We start from the raw sequence: 17,777 nt of genomic DNA, 5'->3' as shown, positions 1-17,777 counted from the left end.
TGAGGTTCATCATTTTTGAGGGCGGCAGGCCAACTACCGCGTAACTTTAGACAATAGTACATGCAACAACACAATAGAAGAACAAACAATATAAAATAATAAACTTTTAAAAACAAATACCCGGTATGAGAAACAACAAAAAAAAAACGACAACAATGTAATTACAGGCTCCTGTCGTTTCCATTCTCAATTTTTTTCCTCACAACAACAAAAAGACCCCAAATATAGATCTAAGAGTACTCGCAGTTAACTGTAGCTAATTTAAAGCCAATAACAACAACAACACCAAGATATGTATTTTCTATTAAGTTCCTTTCTTTCCGAATGATTTTAGATGTTGTCTACTGGACTCTAAGCAAACATCAATCAACGTTAACTGATTCATAAACATGTAATTTTCCAAGCAGGTGATTATTTGATGAGGTTATATAATTATATATTATCAAATGAATTTTCCCACCTCAACAGAAAACAGGAATTACTGTTGACATTGTTTTCCTACAGAATATTAAATTCCATACTTACACTCAAAGACGTTATTAAATACAAAAAGGTATTTGAATACATTTTTAGTTTTTGATTATATTTCATGAATAAAAGTTCTTTTAAACTTGTCCTATCTTTCTGCTGAGGATCAATAAGTTTAGACAAAAGCCTGAAAATCTATAGCTATATTACTTATTATAGAAATATCCATATTAGGAATAAGAAGTTTTTTTTAAATGTAGATTTATGTATATGTATACATACATGTATCTACCTGTAAGAACTAAATTTAGAATTAAGATAAAAACGGATCGGTAAAAATAGCTTTTAGATCAGAATGTGACTATTCGAATAAGGTACATGTGTAACCTTTTATGTCTAATGAGAAAACAGTTCTCCTCCATATATGGGAACTCGCAGAGAAGTATTCAAAGAGATGACGCAGCCAATATAGTATAAAATGAGCAACCTGAAGATTGATAGGCATATGTAAGTTTTGAAGACTTAAAGATCTGTATAAATCAAAAGGAAGAAAAAAGGTTAGTACATTAAGTTAATGGAGTGATCGAAGTGATCGTAATATAACGACTTGATTATTCGGGGTATCCTAATTATTGAAATACTTTTATACACATAAGTACCTAAAACGACAAATTTATTTTTTATTTACCTGTATACATTATTAAAACGGTGGTGTCTTGCCATGGCTTTGTTTGGACTTTTTGTTTGCTTTTTGGCCTTGAATGTTTGTCCCTAATATTTTATTAACTGTGAATTTGCATTCAGATATCGCAGATCAAATTTATTCGTTCATAGTGTGTTAATTTACGTTTTTTGATTGAGTTAAGCCTGCCAATTGATATTTTATCGTGTGTTTTTCTATGTTGTGATGTTAAGCTATTGTTTCAGAAAAAGGGAGAAGGTTTGGTACCATTAAAACGTTTAATCCCGCTTGTCCTAAGTTGGGAATCTGTAGTCGATTTCACAAAAAACCTTACGACTAAGATTGGTTTTAAGTCAGGAACAAATCAGTATACTTACGATCAATCTTAGTCGAATGTTTTTTTTGTGAAATCGACTCCTGATGTACAGTAGTTGTCGTTTGTTTATGTAATTATACGTGTTTCTCGTTTCTCATTTTTTTTTATATAGATTAGACCGTTGATTTTCCCGTTTGAATGGTTTTACACTAGTAATTTTGGGGCTCTTTATAGCTTGTTGTTCGGTATGAGCCAAGGCTCTGTGTTGAAGGCCGCACATTGACCTATAATGGTTTACTTTTATAAATTGTTATTTGGATGGAGTGTTGTCTCATTGGCACTCACACTATCTTCCTATATCATTTTAGTACATTTACACTCATAATTTTTCAATATTTCTTTCTTCTAGTATGATAAAGTTGAAAATCCAATGTCCCTGCATTCGTTGAATTTGACTTCTTGCTTCGAAAAATATATTATAATACATGAATTCTGTTTTATGTGATATTTGTGTCTTTCAGAATACCTTATAATCTACAAAATGCCGTTCAACGTATATGATGATGAAATTGCAGCAGTTGTCATTGACAACGGATCCGGAATGGTTAAAGCAGGTTTTGCCGGAGATGATGCACCACGAGCAGTATTTCCGGCCATAACTGGTCGTCCTAGATACCAGGTAAGTTTTCATCATTTAATTATTTTTAACATTTTTATTGTTATTTTATTGTTGTTTATTTTTTTTTTCGTTTAAACACTGGGTGTATGACCGTCAAATTTATAAAACCCAGGTGAAACTGTTCAGACTTTTTGTGAAAAAAAAGAAGAGAAAAACGTTTAGAAGGGAAACAATATATAACAGATATGATATATATTCCTTACTGAAAAATATTGCAGTTAAGGTATGCTATAATGATCAAATATCGAGGAACCTGTAAACTGAGTTATTTTTTATTCGTATTCTTCTTGGCAGACACTTAGAGCGAAACATTTCGCATCACTGCAAGGTCATTGCACCCAAGACGTTCCCCTTTCTTTGGCATTTATTTAGCTTTTTAATTTCAACACACTTGTTTAAAAATTGAAAGACAGTTCTGGTTGACTATATTTTCAATGGTTCATGAAATTATCAAATTCAATATTTAATTTGTATTAAGATCCTGATTTTCAAAAGGATAGGACATGTACATGTATGTATTTCACATGAACTTATTTTATTTTATAGTCGGTGATGGTTGGAATGGGAAATAAGGACAGTTACGTTGGAGATGAAGCACAGAGTAAGCGTGGAATGTTAACATTAAAATATCCCATCGAACATGGAATAGTTACAAATTGGGACGATATGGAGAAAATATGGCATCATACATTTTATAATGAACTCAGAGTGGCTCCAGAGGAACACCCTGTTATGTTGACAGAAGCTCCACTAAATCCTAAAGCAAATAGGGAACGTATGACTCAGGTAAAGCATTATGATATTCATTGTGTAGATTTATACTGCATCTAGTATGAAGTCATCTGTTGAATTTGAAAATATGATATGAGGAGTAACAACAAAATTAGTAGTGATTTATTATGTTGACTCCAGATTCATCTGCATGGTCTCCCTAGTATAATTAACATTGAATAACGAACATTGATTTTTACGAGGAGTATCGAAAATATATACATTGTATCAAAGTCGACAATCGAAATATGATGTGTGCCCTTTGTGTATGAATTTTTCACAGATACATTTAAGTTTCAAGTTGGTTTACAACATCAGTAACACAGATATCAATACAACATCTTTTAACATTTTTTTCAGATTATGTTTGAGACATTCAATAGTCCGGCTTTCTATGTCAACATCCAGGCTGTCCTGTCCCTGTACGGTGCTGGGAGAACAACTGGCATAGTCCTTGACGCTGGTGATGGTGTGTCTCATGTTGTGCCTATCTATGAAGGTATGTATTGCATATATTATCCAAACTATAGGAGGCATTTTGTCGTTTGTATGTTGTAATGATACCATTTGTAACATGAATAGCAATTTATGTTGATCTTCAGAGGAGTGCGTTAACTTATTGATGTTTTAGTTATTGCACACTCCAATCCTGTCGGTTGTGTTTTCTCATTTAAATAGCAAAAAAAAGGGAGGAGCTTAAAGTTACAAGAAAAAAACATTGCTTTTCAATATTTCCAATTGTACACACGATCTATGGTTTGCATATGGATGTTACATTTTACTTTCTGTTTCAAACGACATAAGAATTTTTTTCAAGGAGAAGAAAAATTTAAACAACGAAATCGGATGCTACAATTTTCTTTCTAGATTCACTGTAATGATCTATTCTTGTATATCTTTACGTTACAAACATATCTTTTTTTCTCTTTAGGATACGCACTTCCACACGCAATCAAACGTCTTGATCTCGCAGGGCGAGATTTAACAGCATATTTACAACGTATTCTTCACGAAAGAGGTTATAATTTCGTCACCACAGCTGAGAGCGAGGTTGTAAGAGATATTAAAGAGAAAATGTGCTATACCGCACTTGATTTTGAACAGGAATTGGACGCTTCTTCTAAATCAACTGCTATTGAAAAATCCTACGAACTACCAGATGGAACCCTAATCACCATTGGGAATGAACGTTTTCGTTGTCCAGAAGTTATGTTTCAGCCATCCTTTACTGGTAAGTTCCTTTACTGGACACAGACCATTGTATCATATTTAAATCCGCGAAAAAACATTTTTTGTTTTTATATTTAACAAGAAAATTTAAAGAAAAAAATCATTAAGAACACATGTAACATCGTCATATAAGTATTTAAATCTGTATTGCAGTGTAAATAAATTTGAACGAACTTCGGTTATTTTAACCCCTGGCTGTCATTATTTTAGACGTTTGCGTCCCGGGTGAAGTTTTGAACACAGAAAAGCTCTTAGGATTCACAAAGTGTAATTCTTAAAAATATATAACTTAAAAAAAACCAAATACTTTTCTATTGTAGGAATGGAGTCATGTGGAATCCATGAAATGATACACAATTCAATCATGATGTCTGATATTGACATTAGAAAAGATTTATACAACAATATTGTCTTGTCAGGGGGGACCACTATGTTTCCAGGTATTGCTGACCGTTTAAAGAAAGAAATGAACGCTATAGTTCCTAAGTCAATGAAAACAAGAATCATTGCTGCACCAGAAAGAAAGTATTCCGTGTGGATTGGAGGTTCCATACTTGGTTCATTATCCACATTTCAACAGATGTGGATATCGAAGATGGAATACGATGAATGTGGTCCAAGTATTGTCCACAGAAAATGCTTTTAAATACATTTTCAGCTTGACTTGTATAATAACGTTACGTGTGCTGCCTCCATAGATGTGTCTTTTATTGCAATTGTAACTCGATTAAGAAATCATTGTCATTTGATATTATTTATACAGTGAAACGTTGTGTTTTTTTTAAGATTTGTGAAGTGAAGCTATGTTTTTTATGTTTTATCATTTTACGTTGTTAAGTTTATCAAATAAAATAGAAATACTTGTACAAATTAGTCATATAGAGATATAGGAATATGTGGTCTGAGTGCCAATGAGACAACTCGCCATCCAAGTCTTAATTTGTATAAGTAAACCAATATAGGTAAAAGTAAGGTCTTCAACACGGAGCCTTGGATCACACCGAACAGCAAACTATAATGGGTTTCTCATTCTGTAGTTTTCTATGCAGTTTTTTGTGTACTGTTGTTTGTTTATTTGTTTTTTGTTGTTGTTGCTTTTGAATCTCCCTCTTGATATTATTTGCCTCTATTTTATACCTTTGTGGCATTAAGACAACTTTACGTAAAATAAAACTTTGTAGTTGGGTTTACAAAAAATACTGATCTGAAACAATATAAAATAATCATAACCTACCAGATTAGGGGAAGGTTGAGCGCTCACAAAAATGATTAACCCCGCACTATTTTTTATATGAACCTGTCCGATACATGTCAGGAGCCTGTAGGTCAGTGGTTGTCGTTGGTTTATGTCTTGCAAGGGTGCTTCCGTGTGGATGATTTTCTCGCTGTGTTGATTGATTGATTGTATGTTTCTTAACGTCCAGTTGCAAATATTTCATGCATGTTCTGGACGACGTTAAGTTGAAGACCCATAATGATTGTTGGCCTTGGGCTGTTTTACGCTCTTTGGTCAGGTTGTTGTCTCTTTGACACATTCCCCATTTTCATTCTCAATTTGATGTAAGAAAAATAATCGTAAAATATTTTATAATGAATTTGGTCGTTAATTTTCTGAATTGAATTTATCTAATATATTTATCGTGTTGTGGCATTTTTAGCTGACTGTACGGTATAGGTTTTTCTCATTGTCAAAGGCCGGGTGGTTGTCTACAATTGCTTACATCCACTTTATTTGAATTATAGAGGGTAGTTGTCTCATTGGTAATCATAACGCATCTCCTTAATTTTTTTGTTTAGAATTTCACTTTCGTTTTAACCAAGGCGTTGTGTTTATTTGACAGAAAAATGCACATCAGATGTTGGACTATTGAAAGTAATTAAAGATCTAAAATATTTATAACCATATGTTAATGAATCTTGTCCTTTTGAAATACTCATACGCAAAAATAAATGTGAAAAACGGACAATAAAATATCTGCAAGTACTCGCAGATCTGTACTTTTTTTTGTGGGGATGTATTGGTACCTTGTCCGCTCTGTGTTCTTGTCAGAGATGTATTTCTGCTTTGTATCCACTTGATGAGTAAGGCCCTTTTCATCTCATTTTAAAGTCTGTTCTTATTTAAAACTCCTCGCCCTATTATGTATATGTCCCTGTCTCAAGTCAGGAGTCATGAGTCTGTAATTCAGTGTATGTCGTTTGTTGCTGTGTATTATATTTGTTTTGCAATCATCATATTGTACATAATCAAACCGTTAGTTTTCTCGTTTAAATTGTTTTTCATTTGTCATTTTTGGCCCTTTTAAAGCTGACTATGCGGAATGGGGTGTTACTAAACGGTGGAAACGGAAAACGGAACGGAAGCGGAAAACGGAAACAGAAAGATATAACCAAACTCCATACAGCGTTATCGTTCGGGTCATACTTCCCTTTCTTAACAAAAAAGAAAGCGTAGCCAGATGTCACCACTGTTTCGGAGTTTGAGATATAATATCTTTTCTTTTTGGTTATTTTATCTACATAGGTATGCTTTATATAGTATTGCACATGCTTACCAGAAAAACCAAGAGGAATGAATTTAAAATAAAAGATTTTGAAGCATAAAGTATTGAAATAATTACCAGGAGATGTTGAGACTGTTTTTGAAATATTTGATAAAGTCATGTGTACGTCGTTCGTGCGATTCAGGATAGTCTTTTCGATTTTTTTTAAAAAGTTTGATCAATGTCAATAAGATAGCAACCCAACAACACAAAATCAATCTATATAGGCCTAAAAATGATTGACATCAGCCTCGATTCTATAAATAGGATGTGAAGTAATAAACTTTTGGGGAAATCTTTTTAATCATTTTTTTTCTTTTTTAATTGCCTTGAATCAAGATGAGTGTTGTGGTGTATCTTGTTGCGTTATTCTGCATTGGTGATTTTCGTTGAATCTTTTCTTGTATAATGGAAAGAAAACGTAAAAGAAACCTAATAGGACAATGGTGTATGGACAAAATTCGATATGGAAACCAGGGAACTAGAATAGAAACTTGTATATACTTTATTTTTATGAAAACAAATTGAGAAAATCTCTCACTATACAAAGCCTTTCTCACCCTTTAACAATACTCTAGGATTTGTATAGTAAATTCTTGCAATACTGAAGTCAATTGATGATGTTTGGAGTTACATAGGAAAAGCATTATATCTCCTAAAATTTAAATTAAAAATATACGAATTGATGTGCAAAAAGTGGCGAACAATTTGTAGCCTACATGGATATGTACGATTTGCACAGTGCCATCACCAAGTTAGTTGTAGTCATGTCCTAAGGTTTTCAAAATCAAGTTGTCTACGCTGCTTCAAATATCATGCCGCTTAATTCTTCTCTGAAAATTCAATTCCTCTCAAGTGTGTATAGTCAGCTATAAAAGGCCCCGAAATGACTTGGGACAGGCACATACATACAGAATGTGGCGGGGTTTAATATGTTTGCAGGATCCCAACCCCCGCCCCTAACCTGGGACAGTGGTATAACATTACAACATAAGAACGAACTAACTATAAAAATCCATTGAAAAGGCGCAACTCCTCAGATGGACACAAATACAATTGGACGTGGCCGGGTACTTCTACATCCCAATAACGAAAAACCACTAGATACTTTTCTGCGAGTACTCGCAGTTAAGTGATAGCTATTTCAAAGCCACTAACAACTAATAAAAAAATCATGCATCTAAGACGTAAACCATTAATGAATGATATTATGATCATCTAGACGGTAACACATTATGTTGGACTGTACTATATGCTGCAGCATCTTGCAGAGAATGCATGTTTCAGATACTTAATTTGCGGAAATATACAAATGTCTCCTGTTGTCCATTCATCGGGTATCAAGCTGGTATTGATGATTGTTGAAAAAATGGTCAATAATCATGATAGCTGCTAATTCATTTTATATTTTTTAGGTCTATTTTTTTAACATTCTATGGCCTATTTCTTCTGGCCCTCATACTTTTTATGTTTTGAATCCATATTCTAATTTTGTTCTCGCCCATACTTAAGTTATTATGTCTTTCCATTTTGGATGTAACGGTTTTTTTAGTGGTACATATTTAGTTGATGTCTTCTTGGTTGATACAATTATAGTGAACTGTTCATTCAATGTTTTTCCTCTGTCATGGTCGTTTTCTGCTGGTACTAAGACCTGCTTTAGTCTTTAGTGGTACACTTTGCGAGATATATTTTTTATCTGACCTGGTCCTGCTAAGTGAGCTTTTCTCGTCACTTAGCGTTCGTCGTCCGATTTTGTCTTTGTTAACTTTTACAAAATTCCTCATTATATGCAGTCTCTGAAACTAATAAGCAAAATGTTATTGAACATATGTCTTTTAGGGAATCGCCTGATAGTTTTGGTTAAACTTTGCAACAATCACCATTGGTGTATCTAATTTAAAAACTGTGTTGGATAATCCTGCCTGTCAGCCAAGTTAGCCGACATGGCTTAAATTAAAACATAGGGATAAAATGCAAGTGCTTTCTATTAAGAAACGTTATGAATAACGAAAAACATGTATAATCTGACATCGGACTCGGACTTCTTTTAAAATGAGTTTTACTGTGTGTATGCTTCATATGTGTTTCTTTATTCTACATTGGCTAGAGGTATAGGTGGCGAGTTGGGATCTGACAAAACATGTTTAACCCCACCGCATTTTTGCGCCTGTCCCAAGTCAGGAACCTCTGACCTTTGTTAGTCTTGTATTTTTTTAAAAATTTAATCTCATTTATATGTTTTGGAGTTTAGTGTGACGCTCATTTTGACTGAACTAGCACACAATTTTATTTAGGGGTCAGCTGATACCACCTCCGGATGCGGGATTTTCTCGCTGCGTTGGAGACCCATTGGTGGCCTTCAGATGTTGTCTGCTCCTTTGTCAGGTTGTTGCCTCTTTGACATATTCCCCGTTTTCATTCTCAATTTTATTGGAATGTTGAGCTCTACCTAATGTCCATTCACGTAAAAACAGTCAGATGACTTCTTACAGGAGTTAGCGACCTTATATGACGAATTTTCTCGCTTGCATTTTCGCCTGTTATATTAAAATATATGGTAAATAGATAAAACGTTTAATTATCAAAAATTAGCAAGACAAGATCTATTGATTTTCATATAGTTTTTTATTTCTCCCCTTAAATTAAGTCTATATTAAAGTTTCTTTCCGTTTCCGTTCCGTTTTCCGTTTCCGCCGTTAAGCAACACCTTGCGGAATGTGGTTTAATCCATTGTCGAAGACCGTGTGGTGACCTATAGCTGTTTATTTCTGTTTCATTTGGTCTTTTCCGGAGAGTTGTCATATTGGCAATCTTACCACATCTTCTTATCTTTATAAATACAGTCATGTATTAAACGCAGTTCCTAGTATATACATTTAATTAACAAACAACATCCGTCGTAAATAAGCATCAAACCAAAATTGCAGCATTTTTTATGTAAAATAAAAAGAAGGATGCGGTATTATTGCCATTGACTAGAGACAACTCTCCACCAGAGTCCAAATGACATAAAAGTTAACAACTATAGGTAATCGCACGACCTTCAGCCATAAGCAAAACCCATACCACTTACTTAGATATAAAAGGCTCCGAAATAAAAAAAAAAAATAAAAATGTAGACAAATCTGATACGACTACAGAGGTCGAACCCGATACAATATTCAAGTTTGATACTGTCTGAATTTCGATTTGACATGAATTATATGGGTTTTTGACACAAAATAAATGTGGTGAAAGATCTGAACAATTTGAAATTGGTTAAAATATTTGTATGAATTTTCAACTGAAGATTTCTTGCTATTGCTCAATACTGTCATATTTTGCAATACTTTGCTAGTACGCAAGCATGTGATATTGTGCATAACTGTGCAATAGAATTTTTCTTGCTGATGTGCAATACCGTGTTAATGCGCAATACTGTACATTTGAAGATTTCTCGCTATTGCGCAATACTGTGCTATTGTGCAGTACTATATACGTATACGATTGAATATTTATTTCTATTACACAATACTGTTCAATTGAAGATTTCTTGATATTGCACAATAGTGTGCTATTGCGCAATACCATGCAGTTGCAGATTTCTAGCTATTGCTCAACACTGTGGTGTTGCACAATACTTATATAATCTGTTTTATATTATAATTTACACATCCTGTTTATAGTGTGTATCTCTTGCCATATCAGTAATTTTTGCTTTTATGTACGGAGTTATTACCTCAAAACACGTTCCCTGCCTTCCTTTAGTATGGTACCTTGCAGTACAGGTGACCTTAGATAATATCGGTTCTCATGTTTTAGGTACAATATATTTTTATTCTTGGCTTTCAATTTTTTTGTTTAGAGGGTTCCTTATTAACATTATTATTATGATATATATTAATATGTTCAGTTGGTATTTTCAGCATTTTAAGGTTAACACAGTTTCTAACAAATTAAATTATTTAAAGTTAATTTAATTCTTGAGTACCATTCTCTTTTACGCTGTTTTTCTACGCATATATATGTTCAATATTCACGTTGACTTAATACTTCTTGTAATGTTTGAGGAAATTTTCCAAATATGGGATTAGGATCTCCAATATCCGTAGTCTGGAAAGTTTTACCATATACAGAATTGTAATAACTTTAAAAATGGAATTTTGGGTCCTCAATGCTCTTCAACTTTGTATTTGTTTGGCTTTTTAACTATTTTGATCTGAGCGTCACTGATGAGTCTTATGTAGACGAAACGCGCGTCTGGCGTATAAAATTATAGTCCTGGTACTTTTGATAACTAAATAAGTATTGATTTTGACTGACTTGACAGCTTTGTTGTTTACATTAATATGATGATCATACAATTATTCCAATCAGAGTTAAAAATAGATATTAGGTACAATGTATGAGTTGTTGGACTAATCGGATGTTGGACTATTAATTGCGTGTAATTAAATGATAGAGTTTTGAAATTTAAAGATTGAAAATGTTCATAACCTCTGTGTTAATGCACTATTAAGTCTGACGAATTGTTGAAACCTGAACCTTTTGAAATACACAAAAATAAATGTGAAAGATGGACAATAAAATAACTGCAAGTTCTCGCAGATCTATACTTAGTGTTTTCTTCTTTTGGTGTTGTTGTGGGGATGCATTGGTATCCTGTCACGTCTGCTCTGTGTGTTTGTTAGATGTATTTCTACTGTGTATCCAGCTGATGAGTTAAGCCCATTTCATCTGATTTATTTTCTCTTATATTGCACTGTTACACCACTGTCCTATGTTAGGACAGGGTTGGTGCCTTCAAATTCAAGTAACACAGCTACATTCTGTATGTCAATGTTCTAAGTCAGAAGCCTGTAATTCAGTGGTTGTCGTGTGTTGCTATATACATGTATCATATTTGTTTTTCGATCATTATTTTGAACATAAATCAGGTCGATAGTTTTCTTGTTTGAATTGTTTCACATTTGTTATTTCAGGGCCTTACATAGCTGACTATTCTGAATATGTTTTACTCATTGTTGAAGACCATGCGGTTACCTATGTTTTTTGTAAGCAAAATCCATACTACTTAGTTAGATACAAATGGATTTGGAAAAACAAATGTTAAACAAATGCAAAATTGCTAAAATTGCTAAATTGCGAAAACATGAAAACGCGAAAGAGAAGTACAAATCATCAAGTTGACTCGCGTTTTCGCGTTTTCGCGTTTTTAACTTCATGTTTTCGCCCTATAAAATAATTCTGAAAGGCAACAATGCGAAAACGAAAAATGGTCTTAATAGTTCAATTATAATTATAGTAATTAAGAAAATATTTGGAGAATTCAAGCTGCAAATCGCTCTGCATAATTAATTTGAACTTAGATAAATTTGGCTTTACTTTTAATGTTCCTTTTGATTTTATCGGTTCTTATGTTTTAGTTATTAATAATATATTTACATCCTTCAAAGTTGGCTTTCAACTTTTTGATTTGCGATGGAAAAATCCACAAATAGCGCTTCGAATATAAAGTTAACACGAAAAACATATCATGTTATAAATTATAATTAGTAGTATTCTCTAAGTCTTCCTCTTTCAGAATTTCTAACAAACTTTATGTGTTATAAATTAATTTAATTCATGGGTTGAATTATCCTTTTACGCAGTTATTCTACATATATATAAATAATTTTAATATTCATGTTGATTTAGTTGTTGTCGTGTTTACATTTATTCTTAGATACTCGTCTGAAGGAAAATTTCCAAATACGGAAATAGAATCTTCAATATCAGTAGTCTGGAAACTTTTACCATATACAGAATTACTGATCTACGGATTTGTTTACATAACGAACAATTTTCCAATCAGAGTTAAAAATAGATTACAGGTAGAAATAAATTGTGAATCAAAACTAATGGGACATAACTCCTGTTTAAAAATAGTTATGACCTTTCTTTGAATATAAGTAAAGGTATATCCTTTTATGTCCAACAATAAGAACCTTTGCCCATATATGGAAATTATCAAAAACGATAGTCAGAAATAAGAGTAAGCACAGTTTTGGTATAAATTGAACAGTTATTCTGTAGATTGGCATAAAAGAAAATCGAAGCAGGCGTATAGATACAAATTAACGAGGAAAAAAAAATATGTAAGTACTGTTAATAATCCAAAAATTATCATAATTATATTATAATGCTTCATAAATAAATTGAAATATGTATCTTTTCTCAATTAACTTTTATTAATAAGTTGATGTTTATATTCAACTGCGTTAGCTTTAAAATCAAATTGAATTGTAGTTATTTAATCTTATCACAGTCCTATATATAATACTACTAATTTTTTTTTATTTCACCCATTTTTTCGCTATAATTATGAAATATTCAGGCGACTTTCATCTTATTTACTTCGATAGTTTAACCATTTTGAATAATATATGAAATATCTACTTTAAAATGACTAATGTTCAATATTTTTACTTTTTAGAACATAAGAACCATGCCTTTCAACATAAATGACGAAGACATTGCCGGAGTTATCATTGACAACGGATCTGGAATGGTAAAAGCAGGTTTTGCCGGAGACGATGCACCACGAGCAGTTTTTCCCGCCATAACTGGTCGTCCTAGATACCAGGTAAGATGATTTTTAATAAAAAGTATTTCAATTAACAAAAGTTTTTGTCGGTTAATATGTTGTTATAAATATTAAAAAAAAAACAGAGAGAAAATCAAATCACTTACAAATAAGATGAATTTTATTAGACATGTTAGAAGATCAATTTATTCCTTTTGAAAAGTATTTATCAAAATATTTTGATGAATGGCATGAAGAACTTACAAAGGTATCGTATTTGTTGCGATTCAAAGAAAATAAACATGTACAATGTATACTTTATTATTTGCAGGGTGTAATGGTAGGGATGGGAAATAAAGACAGTTATGTTGGAGATGAAGCACAGAGTAAACGTGGAATGTTAACCTTAAAATATCCTATAGAACATGGAATAGTCACAAATTGGGACGATATGGAAAAAATCTGGCATCATACCTTTTATAATGAACTCAGAGTGGCTCCAGAGGAACACCCTGTTATGTTAACTGAGGCACCTCTAAACCCTAAAGCTAACAGGGAACGTATGACTCAGGTATGAGGAATCATTCGTTTTCTTTTGGTTATTTTTAAATCAATTGTTTAAACTTTAAACAGTTTGCAATAACAATGAATAAGGCCGTGTCATACCATCGACTGCATTTTTATTCTTTATGAAAAAAGATTATGTACATGATTTTTTTAACAAATTGTTTATACCAACTTAAATATTTGAGGAAAACACTAAAAAATAATATTGTAATTTATAAACATTGCTTTATTTCCCCTTTAATTAGATTAACCGGTGTTGAATCATACAGGCAGATGTTGATAATATTCTGTTCACAGCTGCAAAGAATCTATATGCATGTAAAAAAGATTTCTAAAATCTTAAAAGACACTAATCAGTTATAAAAATACAACCCTTATATTTCAGATTATGTTTGAAACGTTCAACAGTCCAGCTTTCTTCGTCCAAATTCAGGCCGTTTTATCTCTGTATGCCTCTGGAAGGACAACTGGAATAGTTCTAGACGCTGGCGACGGAGTATCACATGTTGTACCCATCTATGAAGGTATTGACAATATTTTTGGATTTCAATTCGGCACGATTAAACAATTATGTGTATGTCTTCATGTTAATCGTTTGTATAAAATATATGTAATATTTGTCGCTGTACATTTATCAAGCAATTAACTTAATTCACAATTAACATTAGGATTTTGATTAAAAAAATGCAACAATAAATATTTTATCACTGAATTAGCAAATATAATAGAAGAGACAATGAATAAAATATCCTTTTTGAAAGGAGCCCGAGACTATAAAAAGATATGATAATGTCAAAGAAATGCCCATTAAAGATCCATCTGCAAACATAGATTGATTTACAAACTTTTTAATCATTTTTCAGGATATGCACTACCACATGCCATTAAGCGTCTTGATCTCGCAGGGCGAGATTTAACCGCTTATTTACAACGTATCCTCCACGAGAGAGGTTATAACTTTGTCACAACAGCTGAGAACGAAATTGTCCGCGACATTAAGGAAAAGATGTGTTATACAGCACTTGATTTCGAACAGGAACTTGATACCTCCTCCAAGTCATCCAATTTAGAGAAATCTTATGAATTACCGGATGGAGCTGTGATAACCGTTGGTAACGAGCGTTTCCGGTGTTCAGAAGTAATGTTCCAGCCATCATTTATTGGTAAGAAATTCAAATTCCTTTTGAAACAAAAATTCGCAAATTGTATATTCAATGACACTGACAATTATAAATATTTTCATGATAATAAAAATTAAATTCGAAATTTTCATTGCAAGGTATAATAATAATTGATCATGTGGTAAACTACTACGGTTCTTCTCGTTGCATTGTGCATTTTAACGTTTTGTATCAATTACTGAAATTCGTTATTCTTTATCTTTCCTTTCAATTTTGTATATTATATAGGTATGGAATCTTGTGGAGTCCATGAAATGGTCCATAACTCTGTAATGATGTCAGACATAGATATCAGACGAGAGTTGTACAACAATATCGTTCTGTCAGGAGGGTCTACAATGTTTCCTGGTAAGTTATTTTGTAGGAGGTTCTACAATGTTTTGTCAAATTACGTTGCTTCTTGTGCTCTCAAATCTTTTGATATCTTTGGTTGCCTAAATTGTAAATTCTATAGTATACCTGACTATTTTGAAAAATGTTTTTGTTAAATTGTTTGAATTGGAGGTTATTATATTTTCCATTCCTCTCTAAGGCAAGGCTTAATGTAAGTTTCTATTATAAAACATGGTAATGTAGGTTATACTCAAATAGACAGCAATCCCACAACATAGAATAACAAACGCATATCTAGGGGCAACATATGGTTGTCAGTTTCATACTATGTCGAGCTCTTAATTGTTCTAAAATGAAAGAATTTTATGAGACCATAAACGATCTGGCATTAATTACAAATGCCCCACAGAACTAACATAAAGATTCTACTTGCGACAACCTCCGATGAAGTTCCTGACTTTGAAAGACACATACACGTGTTGGGGGTTTACTCAAACTTATCATATTTTGATCAGTGCAATAAACGAATTAAATATCAATTGAAGAACATAAAATAATAATCAAGCACTGCACTCTTTTCTCGATTTAGAAGTATAATATATTTCCACTAAGTATGACATGTTATCTTGTACAAGATGTTAAGTATCAACATAACTTATTTCAGGTATTGCAGATCGTATGAAGAAGGAATTGGACGCTATAGTTCCTAGTTCTATGAAAACAAAAGTTATCGCACCACCAGAAAGAAAGTATTCCGTGTGGATTGGAGGTTCAATTCTTGGTTCATTATCATCATTCCAACAGATGTGGATATCAAAGATGGAGTACGAGGAATGTGGACCAAGCATCGTGCACCGGAAATGCTTTTAAATCAAATTACAAAACCTTGACTGGTCATTTTTTTCAAGGACAACCAATTTGACACCCTTGTCTTTCATTTTACATAAAATTTCATTCAAACTTTGATATTTCATTTGAGAACATTTACTTAAAGAGTTAGTGAAACTGCTATTGCATTTACATGTATTAATCATATTGTCATCATCTGAATCATGAATGTATATAGATATTTTGTTTTCTAATAGTAAGACAATTATTTCGTAACTAAACATATTTGAAAATCACAACTGTGGGTGTGTTGTTGCATTTAATATTACATTAAAAATATGTAGTTCAATATGGTAATATACGTCTTTTGTTATCATATCATATCATTATGATCATGAATAATAATATTGTGTTCTTTCATTTATTTTTATATTGTGACCGAATATTTGAACTGTATGTTTCTGTTATGCGGGAAAGAGGGGGAAAGCGCAGACTAAGGCAGTTGCCTCCCCTTTCCCGTTGAAGGGGAAATGTGTTGTTGGTTTCTGTTTTACATATATGTGTTCTCTATTTTAACTACAACAGTTTGGGGGACTGTCGTTCGCGTTCTTTCGAGGCTTCCTGGTGAATAAAACAAAGATGTCTATATATGTTTATTTCGAGTCCAACCATACGAGAAAATTAATGTTTGATACCTTAGGGTTTCCTATTTTAAACCCCTACAACACGTGCTGCTTGGACTTGTTTTATTCACCAATCAAAATGACTTTTAGAATACATATTTTTATAAAGACAGTTTCTATTGGTTAGATCTCTTTTTATCTAATTTACATTTTTACATAATTTGGGGTTACTATTTTTAATTACTTAATACTTTGTTTTTACGACCATTAGGGAAATCCGATTATTTGGTTAGATAGAATTCTAAGTGAACAATAGAAAAGAATCAGATATATTTGCTAAAGGAAATACTTCTAAGAGTTTAAGCTGTCAAACCTTATTTATATCGTTTAGTGTCAAATAAGAAGAATTTCACATCTAATACTTATATATTAAAAGTTACATAACATTATAGACTTTCTAATTATATCTTTTTATACAAAAAGCTTTATACAAGAATTAGTTATTTTCTACAATTACAAAGAAGATTCACTTAGTTTTATATGAAATATTAAATTTTATTTCTTGTAATATTTTACCTCTTTTTATCTTCATAATATATATGTGAAATAAGCTGTTCACTAAAGTTATGTTTTGGAAAGAAAATATATCAAAAGTTCTCTTAGTCTAAATATCTCAATTTTCTTACTGATAATTTTTTCCGACAAACACAGATGCGCGCGAAAGCACGATGAACCAGTTCGCTAAAACCCTATGACTCTTTGTATAATAAAGACAAATGTGCAGGCTATACCAGACTTGTGGATTTAGGAGCGATCGGGAAGCCCGGCCGTTCTGACATCAATAATGGAGCTACATATATAGTTATTGAATACACATTTTACAATTCCAACGTCTTACATTGTCTTTCTGTCCGCAGTTTGTTAAATTTTTGATCCATATCGTGGGTCTAGATATAAAGGTAATGAATGTATTCATTTTTTCAGTTTTACTTTCTGTAATAAATTTTGG

General features: G+C 32.4%; 1 pseudogene; it reads left to right on the top strand.

The window, feature by feature from the left end:
- Positions 1–813: 813 nt before the first annotated feature.
- On the top strand, positions 814–16,383 carry LOC143047826 (uncharacterized; annotated as a pseudogene).
- The last annotated feature ends 1,394 nt before the right edge of the window (positions 16,384–17,777 follow it).

Source organism: Mytilus galloprovincialis, chromosome 10 (genome assembly GCF_965363235.1).
Source record: "Mytilus galloprovincialis chromosome 10, xbMytGall1.hap1.1, whole genome shotgun sequence".
Lineage (NCBI taxonomy): Eukaryota > Metazoa > Mollusca > Bivalvia > Mytilida > Mytilidae > Mytilus > Mytilus galloprovincialis.
The sequence above is the reverse complement of the archived record's forward strand: the minus strand, read 5'-3'. Positions and strand labels throughout refer to the sequence as shown.